Genomic DNA, 15684 nt, shown 5'->3' on the forward strand with positions numbered 1-15684 from the left:
AGCCACACGTGGGACTTGATCCTGGGTCACCAGGATCAAGCCCTGGACCAAAGGTAGCACTAAACCGCTGAGCCACCCAGGCTGCCCCCCTCAAAATAATTTTAAATGATGTTTAAGCCTTTCTTATAAAGATATGGCTGCTGTAGTGCCTGGCTGGCTCAGTCAGTAGAGCATGAGACCTTTAATGTCAGGGTTGGGAGTTCAAGCCCTTCACTGGGTGTAGAGATTACTTTAAAAATAAACTCTTTTTTAAAAAAATTAAAATATGGCTGCTTACTGTAGAAAAAAAAAAGAAGCATCAAAAATAAAAACATTTATACTAATTATTATTAATATACCATTTCTACATTTACTGTGCATTTCCTAATCATATTTGGGGCGGGTGACAGAGGGAAGTAGTATTTACATTTAACCAACTAAATTTCAGCTTGTTAGATCTGAGCTACTTAAGATGGCATAGTTACCAATTTAACATTAATTCTATGATACCAGAGCTTGAAAGAGGTGGGAAGGAGAGGAATGAGGATCTATTCTTCAAGAATCATTTGACCTCCTCTTCTGCTAAATGAAAGACTAGCAAGAGGCGGTGGCAGTTACTACAGAGGCTTTGTATTCCAGGGGCTTTCTGCTTGCATGGAACAAGAAAACACAAAGGAGGCTTCCAACTTCATATTCCACCTTAATTCCCAAATAATTTCTCTTCAAAGAAGAGAACCTCTCTGTACATGAACAGAGAGCTGAGCTTTCTTTTTTTATCCATGAACACTGTACATCACATATAATACCAGGATGTTGCTCACATGACTTCAGTTTAATCTTACAAATCAATTGTATTGTTCATGGTACTTGATATATTCCAAAGACCTCAAAAAATATAAACTAAATGTTCAAGAATCACTCAAGTTGAAAAAACTTACCTGCCAAAATACAAAATATTCTAGAACTTGAGAGAATGTAAAGAATTTATCACATTGATCTTAGTCAACCAAGAAAGTCTGTATACCAACCAACAATCATTATGAATTCATCTATAAAAATCATCATTAATTAATCATTGTTTTCTCTTCATTACTTGTTTCCTTGTTAGTGGCTATTTTATCACCTTAGGATTCCAGGAAGAGATCAAAGCAAATGGGGTCTTGCCCTTAAAGGGAAGAACAATCTTAATTTTACAAAGTCTACGGACAACTTACCTTCTGTGCTGGAGGTCAGAGAAGAGTGAAGCAAACTCACTCTCCTGTTGAAGGCGGAGCTCAGTTGGCAGCTCTCTCGATGACTGAATTCCAAGGCCAAATAGCTTGACAATTTCTTGCCTCAGCCCCATGGAGCACAATTTGGAGTCTTAAAAGATTTTTTAAAAGATGCAAAATAATAATATGTTTTACAACTTTCTACTACAGTAGTTTAAAATCAGAACGTGTTATTTATATCTCAGTTTGAAGTTGATAATAAGTGATCATAAATAGTATAAAATCATAAACTAACCAGTGGAATTAATCATATTTTTTTACTAGAAAGGTCTTTCTCTTTTTATTTCTTGCATCTTCTTTCCTTCTCTTTCTCCTCCTCTCCTTTCTCCTTTTCATTTCACATCTCCTCCTTTCTGCCCTCCTCTTCCTTCTTCATATTTCTTTATTTCATATAAACCTGATCCCTAACACTCCCTCAAGTTCCAACCCCAGGCCTGACACCTATTTATTTCCTTCTCCACAAAATGTCTTAAAATTTTATCTATACTCACTTCCTAGATCTTTGAGCCACTTGAAATTGAGACTTTACCATCACATTTTAAAATTTAAATTGTCGGGATCCCTGGGTGGCGCAGCGGTTTAGTGCCTGCCTTTGGCCCGGGGCGTGATCCTGGAGACCCGGGATCGAATCCCACGTCGGGCTCCCGGTGCATGGAGCCTGCTTCTCCCTCTGCCTGTGTCTCTGCCTCTCTCTCTCTCTCTCTCTGTGTGTGACTATCATAAATAAATAAAAATTTAAAAAAAATATAAAAAATAAAAAATAAAATTTAAATTGTTATTTGTGATAACTAGTGACACTATCTCAGTGTCACCAGCAATTGACAAAATTAACAATGACAATGTTAGGTGTCATTGAGAAAATTCATCAGCTATCGGAAACCAATTATGATGTCCCATATCCCAAATGCAATCTGTATACTATACTCAGACTATAATCAGGTTTTGTTATATGAATATATGTATTCATATAACAAAGTGTCTGCAGATATCAGAATAAGTCAAATCAAACCAACTTTGAGTGATAAAACAAGTGAGGGACAGAGGCTACCATGAGTGAGACCTGGGTGTCCCTTAAAAGAAATTAATATTGCCATTATCAATCTTGGGAAAAGAAGAAACGAAGCCTAGGGGAAGGAAGCCTTACAATGGGGTAAGGAAACAAATATTAGTCTTTCTCTAGGGTGGGCGGTCAATGTGGACTTTCAGCCATGGAGAGCTGTGGAAATTCTGGTGGGGGTGGGTGGGTGAACTGCCCAGGTCATGGGGCTGCCAAGAAAATAAAACTGGAAGCCAGTGGCCTGGGCCTAGAATAGTTGTAAATATTCTGTGTGTTTTCCTTCCATTGCATCATTCCCTACTCTTTCACTGTTTTTAAAGATGCATCCTGATCTCAGTTGTGCAATAAGTAATTAGAAGAACTGTGTCTCAGTCTGGACTGAAAAGGTAGTGAATGCAACATTTCCTCCTGTAAGTCTGGGATGGGCAGAGTGGCTATATCAGCAGCATCAGAGGCAGCAGCTCAGGAGGAAAATGAGGAGGCCTAGGAGAACCACATGCTGGTGGCCTTGTTTCTACAGACCCCTGAGTCAAACACAAACTCAGGAAAAGCTGAGGGTGCTGGTTCCTAACTGAATCAATGGGAGCTCAATTCAGTATGCTGTGGATTGCATTTATGTCTATACCAAATTTAAAGAAGATTAAAACTAATTCATAGGAAACTCAGGTAACAGAAAACTATACAGTGAGTTTTACGGATTTTAATTCAACACAGCAAACATTCATTCAGTGTTTTTTACATGTAAGGAAGGAAGTTGCAGACTGTGCTTCTGAGAAATTTACAATTGACACTAAAAATTCCAAATAAAAAGAGGAAATAATAAAAAGCCTTAACATTAGCTCAGAATTTAATGGGCATGCAGAAGGAAGAAAATTTTATTTCTTTTCTTTTTCTTTCTTTCTTTTTCTTTTTAATTTATGGGCAGCCCAGGTGGCTCAGTGGTTTAGCACTGCCTTAGGCCCAGGGCGTGATCCTGGAGACCTGGGATCGAGTCCCATGTCGGGCTCCCTGCATGGAGCCTGCTTCTCCCTCTGCCTGTGTCTCTGCTTCTCTCAAGAATAAATTTAAAAAAATATTTTATTTATTTATTCATGAGAGACACAGAGAGAGAGAGAGAGGCAGAGACACAGGCAGAGGGAGAAGCAGGCTCCCCACGGGGATGTGGGACTCAATCCCAGGACCCTGGGACCATGACCTGAGCTGAAGGCAGACGCTCAACCACTGAGCCACCCAAGTGCCCCCAAAATCTTATTTCTGAGCTGGGGATTCAGGTAAGGCTTAATGTACATCATGACAGGGCCAGTGATGATGGAATCCAAAGAATAATCCAGGAGACAGAGCATAGGTGTGAAACCCATTTCCATCATGCACCAGTTGGAAATTGTGCTCATGTATCAGCAAATGAAAACCCAATGCACAAATTAATCGAATTAAACTTTCATCTTTCTACCCAACAAGAATTTCTGGACAGGCATCAGTGCAGCAACTCTCAGAGCCGTCAACCTCTCAGACTTTTTCATCTTCCTGTTCTCCCTTCCTTAGTGCTCTGTCACCCTGATAGTTCCCAGACGATTCTCGCTTCCCAGGCATCTCAGCCCTGCTTTCTAAAGGATAAAGAAAAAGAACAAGCCATGGAAGAGACAAGAAAATGTTGCCAAAACTCTCAGCAGACTACCATTTAGGTCTCCTTGGCTAGAAGTATGTTGAAAAAGTCCAAGGGGTGCCTGGATGGTTCTGTTGGTTAGGCATCTGACTGTTGATTTCAGCTCAGGTCATGATCTCAGGGTCATGAATTCGGGCCCCAAGTTGGGCTCTGTGCTGGGGGCAGAGCCTGCTTAAGAGGTCTCTCTGTTTCTTCCACTTCCTCTCCCCCCTCCTCTCTCTCTTTCTCTCTGAAAAAAAGAAAAGAAAAGAAAAGAAAAGAAAAGAAAAGAAAAGAAAAGAAAAAAAAGAAGAGACAAGAAAAGAAAGAGAGAGGAAGAAAGAAAGAAAGAAAGAAAGAAAGAAAGAAAGAAAGAAAGAAAGAAAGAAAGAAAGAAAGAAAAAGAGAGAAAGAGTCCCTGTTATCAGGGAAATTGAGATACGTAGTTTTTGATGTCTTCTTGTTTTAGCTGGTCACACTGTTAATACCCCTTCCAAAAAATAAAAATAAGAGTTCTGCTAAAGGAAGAAAGAATATTAGGTTGATAACTACCAGGATGTGTTAACATCCCACTTATTAACTATGCAGCCTAGGATAAAAACCACTAACATTTCCGTATTGCGGTTTCTTTACCTGTGAAATGGTCATAATAATATCTTCCCAGTACGTGTTTGGGTGGGGATCAGGGGCTAAGTATTCAGAATGTCTGGATAAGTTAGGAGAGTCTAATAAAGCATAGCTGCTGTTATTGTTTGGTTAATTGGTTAGTTGGTTGATTGGTTAGGAACTGAAGGAGGAGTCAGGTTTCAATAGGTAAATATTGGAAGAAGAAAATCTTAGATGAAGGAAACAAGATTGCAAGATTGCAAAAACATAGAATTAGAGAAAAATATGTAAGAAAGTTTAAAGTGTAGTGTGTTCAGCAAATTTAATATGGTTCGGGCAGACTGTCACCCACATTAAAAGCAAAAAGCAAATGGTAACTCTAGAAAGTTAGGTTGGAACCGGGTCATAAGATGGGTGTTGGCAGTGGGGGAGGGAAGACGGGTATAAGAGCCAGGTCAAGGGGTTTGGATGCCTGGGCAGGTAACGTGGCAGCAGTGAAGGTTTCAATGCAGGATTAAGTCCGAGCTGTGCTTCATGCTGACCATTCTGACGGCAGCGCACACAACATACTTGGGAGCTGGAAAGAAACCAAAGCAAGGAGACGAGTAGGGAAATTATATCCAAGCCGAACATAAGAGCCTGAAGTGAGACAGCAGCAACAGAATGGAAAAGAGGTACTGATTTGGGAGTCATTTTTAAAGCATTAATTCCAGAATCTGGCATCCAACAGAATATAAAAGGTCAGGGGAAAGACGGTGCCAAGGTAATGAGCTAACCGTCAAGCTTAGTGGTGTGGTTAGGCAGGGTGGAGGGTAGAGAGCAGGCCAGGGAGAAAGAGGACCACAGGAAAGAAAAGTGGAAGAATGGAGAAGGAAGTTGAAGGGAAGGGAGAGATGGAAAAATACTGAGAGTAGAAACATTTAGTCATGTAAAATAAGATGTATAAAAATGGTTCTATTCCAAGGGGTTGTTTAATCCATAAAAGGAATTTTCTCAGGCAAATTAATGAATCTGTAACAGCTACATGCCTAAGCCGAGTCATGTGCTAATCTGGCTGTGTGGGGAGGCACCGCCCATGTACACTTCAGAACATTTACTTGCTGTTGCAACAGCATTAGCATAGAAATAGGCCAAAAGTATGCAACCGAGTTTCGGAAGGAAATTCCCACTACTTAGTCTTTCCCTCTCATTAGGATGCAAAATTATTCCTCTGGAAGTATCTGGGGCCAGTTTTCCCTTCCTAGAGGCAGAGGGATGAGTTAATTCACCTCTTTAGGATCCCTTGCAACATTCAGATCTTGTGATCGTGGACTCTGGGCTCAGTTTCAGCAGTTAATGGTCACAACGGAAACCCAAGGCGAAAGCAGACTGGGGAATCGCTGCTGGAATCAAGGCACTTTGTCACTTTGAGAAGAACAGAGTAAGGGACATAAGTGGTCTATTGACAGAATTGTTTGCTTATCATTTTTGGCACCTGACATTTAAAACTGGGCAGGAAACACCTTTGAAAAATGATAACCCCAAACAGTTTAGACTTCATACAGTACTCTCATCTCCTTTTCTGGGATTTGGGTTTTTTTGAAATTTTAACATTGTAGCTTTAGATCATCGAAATACGTTCTTAGGTTTGCCGAAAGGGATAATTTAGATTCTAGGATCATATTTTTGAAGGATTATTCTGAAAATGCTTTTAGTGAGTTTTTATACTGACACAAATGTTTTCCGTAATTATTCAGTATTATTTCAAGCAAAATGCTAGTTTGTTTCAAAGTTCAGAAACCTCTTTGTAAAACGTTATGTGTTTTCTTCCAGTATTTTGGTTTACTTTAGAGATAATCATTTTCCCTAAATGAAGTCACTGGAATTTACTAGTGTTTAATTTGATACCTGCTTTGCCTCAGGCACGTAATGAGCCCTGATGTAAAAAGGTACAATTTGATTATGCGAAATTATCTCACTTGTGATTAAGACTAGCTAGTTTCAGGAGTCAAAGTGATCGTAAATAAATTCATATTAGAGGGCTGAATGATTGGAAATCATGTTTTTCTCATCTTTTTTGAATTTTATTACATGTGAGGTTACAGATCCCATGAGTTTATGGCACTTAAAGCAGTAAAAGTGCTAAACTGGATTTATAATGATATTCATAAATCACCTTATAATAGAAAAAGACTGTAGCGCATCTTCAAGTTGGCAGCTGTCTGCAATGAAACTAAGCAGTCCTCTTTCCTCCTTCATATTCATGGAAGTACTCTGCTATTTTGAATCTCACTTGAAGTTCCCAACTCCTAAAGTAATAATGTCTTGACTGTAGGTAAGACCTTCCTTGTAGAGTTTTTTGGCAAAAACACCAGTCAAGAAAATAGAAGATATCTGTTTATAATCTCCTTTTACATCCCCATAACCACATATTTTATAGGCTTCCAAAGTGAAGATTAAGTCAAGGTCATCCAGTTAGAGATTAATTTTTTAACACCAAGTCTAGTTTTCCATTCATTACCTTATCTTTATTACCTTAAAAAATCACACTCAGGGGGCACCTGGAGCTCAAGTCATGCTCTCGGGGTCCTGGGATGGAGCTGACATTGGGCTTCCTGCTCAAAGGGGAGTCTGCTTCTCCCTCTCCCTCTGCTGTCCCCGCCTCATTTTCTTTCTCTCAAATAAATAAATAATCTTCAAAAAAAAAAAAAAAAAAAAACACTGAGCATGTATTATAAGTTTAAACTTTGTAAATCACAGGTTATATCTCAATCAAGGTATTATGCCTTACAAGAAGCTTTCTTACTAAATGCATTTCTTTAGCATTTAATGCCAAGTTAAAAGAATTTAAAGAACTCAGATTAGGTTGCTTTTTAGTAATTCTCATTGTGATTTATTAAATTAAATTACAAATTGAAGTGCAGCTGAAATAACTCTGTAACTGGTGCTGTTATGGTTAATAAAAAGCTTTCAATACCTAACATTCATCTCTGGAACATTTATTTTCATGAAAGTGAGTTCTGTTCACCAAGTACTAATTAGACATTTGTAGAGCTAAAACTTTGTGTTTGAATCTTCTTAGGAAAATCACAGCAACAAGTTCTGAGAAGTATGGAGTATGGATGGGATTCTAATTAGTGCTATTCCAATTAGCATTGATTTCAATCAGTGCTATTGATCTTCAACTACATGCCAGAGGAGCCTGTGCCAGGCCCCTCTCTCTATGAACATTATGACATTTAATTCTCCCTCAAAATTGATGGGGTAGGCATAGCAATCTGTATCTCACAAATGATAAAATTCCAGGATTCTGAGATTTAGTTTGATATTCTGTCCATAAGCTTAACAGTGGCAAAATAAGTTGTCTGAACTTTGCATTGGGGCCGAAGGGTAGATTAGTATATAATATTCATCGTAATGATGGTATTTGTTATGAATTGATTAATTCATTTATAAGTTGGGCTGATAGTATCAGCAAACAAAGTTATACTCAAATAAAATGAACCTTCAGTAGAGCTATGGCAATGGAACATATTGTGGAACTTTATATATTTCTATATTGTTTTTCACGTTTATTAGAGTAAATGCTAATTGTAACTGAAAACAAGCAAAATACAAGAAAGTGGTGAGAAAACTTTGGTTAGACTTACTTGAAGGGTGGGAATGTCCACTTATTTTGATGCTGAGTCTCCATAATATGTGTGGTGGAAATCAATAATAACAGCAACAATAATAATAATTGTAGTTTTGTATGTTGTATATATTCAAGCATGTTACTGTATGGCATGGATATTATACATGCCAAATCCTATATATATATATAGGATATATATATATATATATCCTATATATATATATATAATTGATTGATTTTAGAAAGAGAATGTGTGTGCAAGTGGGGAGAGGAGCAGAGAGAGAGAGGGAGAGTAAGAACCTCAAGCAGTCTTCCCACTGAACATGGAGCCCAAAGTAGGGCTCAATTCCAGAACCCTGAAATCGTGGCCTGATCTGAAATCAAGAGTCAGCCACTCAACTGACTAAGCCACTCAAGTGTGTATATATATGTATACATACACATATATAAATGCACTTAATCTTCACAACCTTTTGAACTAGAGATAATTATTATACCTATTCTAGAGAGAGAAGCAGGCTCCTTGCAGGGAGCCCAACGTGGGACTCGATCCCAGGACCTCAGGATCACACCCTGGGCCTAAGGCAGGCACTCAACCACTGAGCCACCCAAGCATCCCAACACCTACTCTTTATTGCCATAGAGAATTCTGTTTGAATTCCCCTATGGTCTAATTCTTTTTTTTTTTAAGATTTTATTTATTTATTCATGAGAGACACAGATAGAAAGGCAGAGACATAGGTAGAGAGAGAAGCAGGCTCCCTCTGGGGAGCCTGATGTAGGACTCAATCCCAGGACCCTGGGATCATGACCTGAGCCAAAGGCAGATGCTCAGCCACTGAGCCACCCAGGCATCCCCACTATGGTCTAACTCAATGACTATTAGGTAATGTATCATTTTGATAGTTTCACTTTGGCATTGAAATCACAAATTCCTAATCCTTACCTGATTTAGTAATTAGAGAACCAAATTACTTTCAATTCAATTCAGTACATATTTGTTGAGAGCCTGTCAGATGCCAGACAATCTTCTGGATGCTTACAGTGTGTCAGGTATCTTTGAGCAGCTGAAGTGGTAGAAGGAAAAAAAAATAAGTGCCTGAATTCTCCATAAAGTAGAGCCTGTGACCAAGACTTATGTAAGTATAAGTGAATAATTTATTAGTATGATCTCAGTGAACAAAATTTAGGGACAGGGTGAATACAAGGATGGTGGAAATATCAATTATTGTACCCACTCTCTTGTTCTACAACGTATGAGATACTTTGTAAAAGTGTCCAGGAACATCTGCCTGAGGGAATAAAATGCCCACCTTCTACAGGATCCAGTCCCCCCCACCTTCAGGTTACGCTAATTTTGTACCCAGCAGGTTCCCAAAGGTAGTCTGCACTGTCAGAGAAGCCCTAAGACAGGAATTTAAGATGTGAGTCTGAGGTAAGGCACTGCGTGCCTGAATCAGGCTGCAACCACATGAAGCTGGTCAAAGCGCTCAGGGAACCAGTGACCACTGCCAAAGCCAGAATTATAGGCGAGGCCAGTAGGATTGAAAGCTATATACAAGCTAAACAACGTAACAATGAACAAACATAAGAAAATCACATCATATTTAAGAAAGTGACAAATACTATTGATAAAAAACAAAATAAAGCAGTTTAAGGAGATTTGGAATGACAACAGTAAAACAATTAGGCTGAAATCGAAATACAGTGGTCAACCTTGCCTCATTAAGAGAGAAATAATTGAGCAATGACTTGAAGAAGGTGAAGGAACAAGTCAAGCAGATAACTGAAATTTAAGAACAATCTGAATACTGTTAATTATGAAGAACTGTTGAGTAAGTTCCTTCTCTGATCTTTTTTACTTCTACATCTCTATTTGGAGAGGGCTTTAAAGCGTTCGTTAAAATCTACAATTAGTTAGAACTTTTGGTTTGGTTTTCAGGCATTCCATTAACTTCTTTAAATTTACTGTTTTTTTGTTTGTTTGTTTGTTTGTTTTTTCCTTTTCCTCTCAAGTAAGGCAAGCTTTTATTACTCTTAGGTAAAAAAGACTATATGGAAAAAAAAAAAAAAGAAAGACTATAGGTAATAATGTAAAGAATGTACATCTCCAACCCAACTTCTCCCTTGGATGTTGACCTATAGATCTAACTGTTGATGACTTAACATCCTCACATGGATGTCTAACAGACATTTTAAACTTATCATGTCCAAATTGGACTCCTGATATCCCCTCCCCCCATACATCAAATATGCTCATTTTACTTTTTAGTTGAATACAATTCCATTTTCAAGTTTTCAGTGCCAAATTCTCAGTGCCATTCTTGATTCTTTTCTTTCTTTAACTTTCTATGTCTGGTTTATAGTCAAATTTCGATGTTTCTAATTTCAAAATATAGCCAGAATTTAGCTACTTCTTCACAGCCAGAGGCTTGGTTTAAGCCACCATCATCCCTCATCTGTATTACTGCAATAACTTCCAATGCCCTCCTCATTTTCTTGCTTACCTTCCTACAGACTTAAAAACTTGCATCAGATCATGTCATGCCTCACGTAAATGCCTCCAGTGGTGGGACACCTGGGTGGCTCAGTGGTTGAGCATCTGCCTTTGACTCAGGGCCTGATCCTGAAGTCCTGGGATTGAGTCCCACATCGGGCTCCCTGCATGGAGCCTGCTTCTCCTTCTGCCTGTGTCTGCCTCTCTCTGTGTGTCTGTCATGAATAAATAAATAAAATCTTAAAAAAAAAAAAAAAACCTCCAAGGGGTTCCTGACCCACCCTACGTAAAAATCAAAGTCCAACTCTAACTTACAAGGCCCTATATGTTCTAACTACCCATTACCTCTCTGACCTCATCTCCTACCACTTTCTTGTTCCAAACAGACACACTATCTACCCTTAAGCCTTTGAATTTACTATTCTTCCCCAGATATCAGATGACTAATTCCTTCAATTCCTTCACATTTTTCTCAGGAGTCACTTTCTCAATGAAGCCTTTCCCCCACTATGGAGAATAGCACAACTTCTCCACCCAACAGTTCCACTTGTCCTTTTCTGCTTCAGTCTTCTCCATAGAATTTATCACTTTGTAATACCTTCCTTATCTCTCTCATGTATTGTTCACCTTTTCCGCTAGCATACAAACACCTGAAACTGAACTGAACACATAACATATGCTCGATAACTTTTTGCTGTATGAAAGAATAAACAAATGGTTTTGGAGGCATCCATTTGCCTTCAGGATAGTTATGAGGATTACAGCAGAAATCCAAAAAACAAGAAAACATTCAGCTTTTGGGGCACCTGGGTGGCTCAGTGGTTGAGCATCTGCCTTGAGCTCAGGTCATGATCCCAGGGTCCTGGGATCGAGTCCTGCATTGGGCTCCCTGCAAGGAGCCTGCTTCTCTCTCTGCCTATGTCTCTGCCTCTCTCTGTGTGTCTCTCGTGAATAAATAAAATCTTAAAAGAAAGAAAGAAAGAAAATCTTCAGCTTTTGAAAACCAAAGTGTAATTTCTCAGCTAGCCAATAGGCTTGAGTATCAAAATTTATTAAGAAACAAAATATTTTCCCAATATCTTTCCCTCCTATTAATATATTAAGAACAAGGTTGAGCAAACTGGTTGGCCAAATTTTATTATAGGTCATAAGGAAAAGGAAATCCGTGATCTGGCATCTGCAAGTATCTTTCAGAAAGGAAGGAGCAGAAAGCCTTTCTCTTCCAGGAAAAGTAATATTGAGAAGAAAAAGAAGCAGAGAAAATAACCCGTTGGATGTGTGCTATCTGCCTACCTCTTTCAGAGTTAACATCACGGGAGGTGGGATATTAATTAGGTTGAAAGGAAAGCCAGAAGCAGGAGCTTTGGCCCATCTCCCACTGGGTACCCAAAGACCATCTTCACACTGACACTGGGACAGGAAGAGGAAAACTGTAATAATGCCGAGGCACTGGAGGGAAGTGGTTAAAAAAAGTGGTTACAATGAGGAAATCAAAGCACTCCTAGAAAAAAAAACTTCAATGCAGGCAGACCAGACCAACCAGAAAGCACGTGGGAGACACACACATGGGTGTGGAAGACACACCCAGAAGAAATAGGAGATCTGTAGTGCCATCTAGGATCAAGACAGTACATAATTACAGGGGAAAAAAATTAAGTTCTGACTTAATCAAGATAAACAAACCATAATTTCTTAGCCATAGATTTCAATGATGAACACAAGCAAGACACTCATGGACTGGACCATGAGCACAAGTCAGTGGATATCAATCATCAACCATTGTAAATCCAAGAGTCAGACCAACACAAAGACCATCATGAGGCACTCCACCTCTCCAATGAAGATCCTAAACATTCCCCTCATCTAGATTCCCTCTTATAAAGAGGGAAGGCACAGGACAAATAGTCTCGATAAAGAGTTGGTTTTTATTTGACTAAATGTTTACATAATCAAATTGTTTTTAACTAGAAAGAGACTGTGTAAAGTGAAAGAAAATGATATACATTGAACTGGCAAACTGAAGTTTTGATCCCTACTATAATTACTCCTGCTAAATGAACTGAAGGCTCAGAAAAATTTTATCAGTTATAGATAAATAAAAAGCCCCACGCATTCTTTGCACGTCTGTACCATCATGAATTTTCCACCCTACAACCACAGCAAATACATTATCCCTTACCTCCCTAAGCAGTCCTGATTTAAAATACTATGGCCAGTCGGAAGCCAACCTAATCAATTGTTCACTTGTTACTTCACACTGACCATTATAGGACATGATAGAATTTCAACCCTGTCCAGGCTCTTTATTCTATGCTTCTGAGAAAATTATATAGACAGAAAATATAAGCTTTTATAACAATGGAAATGTTAGCTCTCTCAACATAATTAGGAGTACGTCAAATACAAAATAATATATGTAGAAAAAACATCACATAGTTGAACTTTCTCCCACGGTTCCAAGGAAATTTAGGACACACTTTCTTCCATATTCATCATGCAGTCAACCAATATCCAAAGCAGAAACTGACATCCTGAAGTCTTGCCAAATGGAACACCAACCAAATATATAGTAATGTGACTTCAGGTAAAAAAGTATGATTCAAGATATCCCTTAATAAATGTAATATTCCTCTTTTTAAGATTTTATTTTATTTTTTAAGACTTTATTTTTTATTTATTTATTTATTTATTTATTTATTTATTTATTTAGACACACACAGAGAGGGGCAGAGACAAGGCAGAGGGAGAAGCAGGCTCCATGCAGGGAGCCTAATGCAGGACTCGATCCTGGGACTCCGGGATCATGAACCCAAGCCGAAGGCAGACATTCAACCACTGAGCCACCCAGGCGTCCCAAGATTTTAGTTATTTATTCATGACAGACACACAGAGAGAGGCAGGGACATAGGCAGAGAGAGAAGTAGGACCCCTGTTGGGAACCTGATCAGAAACTTGATCCCAGGACCCCAAGATCACAACCCAAGCCAAAGGCAGATGCTCAACCACTGAGCCACTCAGGTGTTCTAACTGTAACACTTCTGAATGAATATATTTTCTTTGAAAATGATGTAAAATATTGGTTTTATTTACTGGCAATTTCTTACTTTCACTCTACGTTTACCTGGGAAATACTAGTAAAATGTCATCTGTTATAGGGTCTCAGCTTTTGCGTTTATCGTGTAATAAAAGAATTTAACCTGTCATTTGCTGAATTTAATTGCTATTTTTTTAAATTAAAAATAAGGAGTTATATCCTGTTGTTTTTGCTTGTTAGTAACTGACTAGAAGAGTTTCTTGGCTAAGCAATTAACCAAATGCCATAGTAATTACTTAAATTATAGTTTGGTGTCTAAGATTTACTGGGGAAAATTGATGGTCATGAAGACTTATTGGCTAATCAAGACCGACTCTTCTATCCATCTTATAAAGTCTCTTCCTAGAATAAGACAGGTAAGAACAAATGACATATCATTTGACAAAATACAATTTAAGCATTTAAATATTTAACTTATTTAAAATATTGTTACTGGGCAGCCCGGGTGGCTTGGCGGTTTGGCGCTGCCTTCAGCCCAGGGCCTGATCCTGGAGACCCGGGATCAAGTCCCATGTTGGGCTCCCTGCATGGAGCCTGCTTCTCCCTCTGCCTGTGTCTCTGCCTCTCTGTGTGCGTGTGTGTGTGTGTCTCTCATGAATAAATAAATAAAATCTTTTAAAAAAAATAAAATATTGTTACTGGTTTTATTATGTACATCAAAATGAAAGACAGTCTATAAGAAAACTAAAAATAAAGCACGAGGGATCCCTGGGTGGCGCAGCGGTTTGGCGCCTGCCTTTGGCCCAGGGCGAGATCCCGGAGACCCGGGATCGAATCCCACGTCAGGCTCCCGGTGCATGGAGCCTGCTTCTCCCTCTGCCTATGTCTCCGCCTCTCTCTCTCTCTCTCTCTCTCTCTCTCTCACTATCATAAATAAATAAAAATTAAAAAAAATAAAGCATGATATATACATATTTGTTTTTTCCCATGTTCCAATTTACCAGAAATAGCATGAAAATTTTTTTAAAAACTTGTTATGGCTAATATCACTGTCTGTCTAGTGCTCCTAATGATCACATTCTATACTCAGCCATTGATATTTACTCCTCTATCTCTAGTGCCAGCTATCATTTACCCAATTATAATTGCTCCTAGATAGTATCACATCATACTTCAAAAAGTATGATTTATCAGGTTTTTTTTAATGTAAAAATGACTATAAGTGAATGTAAATATCAAAGTTAGCAATGAATTTATTAATTGTAAAATACTGTTGCAAACTTAAGATAAGCAAAGAAACAATAAATTACCAAGAAACAGATATGATGCTTTTAGGTTCAAATAGAGTGATAATCTAAATTAACCAATCGATTTAGAGAAATAAAATCTTTTACTCTCATTTAACATCACAGAAATTTCCAGGACCAAGAACAAGGCAACTATTACAACAGTGTTTCCTTTAAGAGTTTACTTTATTTTTTAAAAAGATTTTATTTATTTATTCATGAGAGACAGAGAGAAAGAGAGAGAGAGAGAGAGAGAGAGAGAGAGAGAGAGAATGGCAGAGACACAGGCAGAGGGAGAAGCAGGCTCCATGCAGGGAGCCCAACATGGGACTCGATCCCAGGTCTCCAGGATCACGCCATGGGCTGAAGGCGGTGCTAAACCATTGAGCCACCCAAGCTGTCCTCCTTTAAGATTTTAAAAGCTAATGGTTTAAAAAGAAAAGTTAAGCAATCTTTATGCCAGAGTAGAATCCCCTAGCTAAAAACTATTAATCACAATAAAATTATGAAAAGTTAGGTGTAAAACCTAAACTGGATTTAGTTATATTTTTGACAATGTGTCATTTTGAAAAGGCTGAAAAACATTAATACAAATGTTGAGTCAAAATGTGCTAAAATTTTATTTAGCTTATTAATTAATTAGGGAAACAGGATGTTAAATCTGGTTCTAGTGTCAGAAATAACCAAAATTACTAGTAC

The 15684-nt window shown here is 38.4% G+C and overlaps 1 long non-coding RNA gene across 4 annotated transcripts in view; it reads right to left on the minus strand.

Annotated features, from left to right (window-relative positions):
* The window catches only part of LOC140624239 (uncharacterized), a 78289-nt gene that overhangs the window by 34063 nt on the left and 28542 nt on the right, over window positions 1–15684 (minus strand). For 3 of the 4 annotated variants that reach the window (XR_012023747.1, XR_012023746.1, XR_012023744.1), the window contains 2 exons: window positions 9115–9235; window positions 1194–1341 (listed from right to left, as the gene is read on the minus strand). This is a non-coding gene — a long non-coding RNA (uncharacterized lncRNA). The remainder of the gene's footprint in view (window positions 1–1193; window positions 1342–9114; window positions 9236–15684) is intronic. The other variant, XR_012023745.1, reaches the window with a different exon arrangement.

The sequence above is a fragment of the Canis lupus genome, chromosome 34 (genome assembly GCF_048164855.1).
Source record: "Canis lupus baileyi chromosome 34, mCanLup2.hap1, whole genome shotgun sequence".
Classification (NCBI taxonomy): domain Eukaryota; kingdom Metazoa; phylum Chordata; class Mammalia; order Carnivora; family Canidae; genus Canis; species Canis lupus.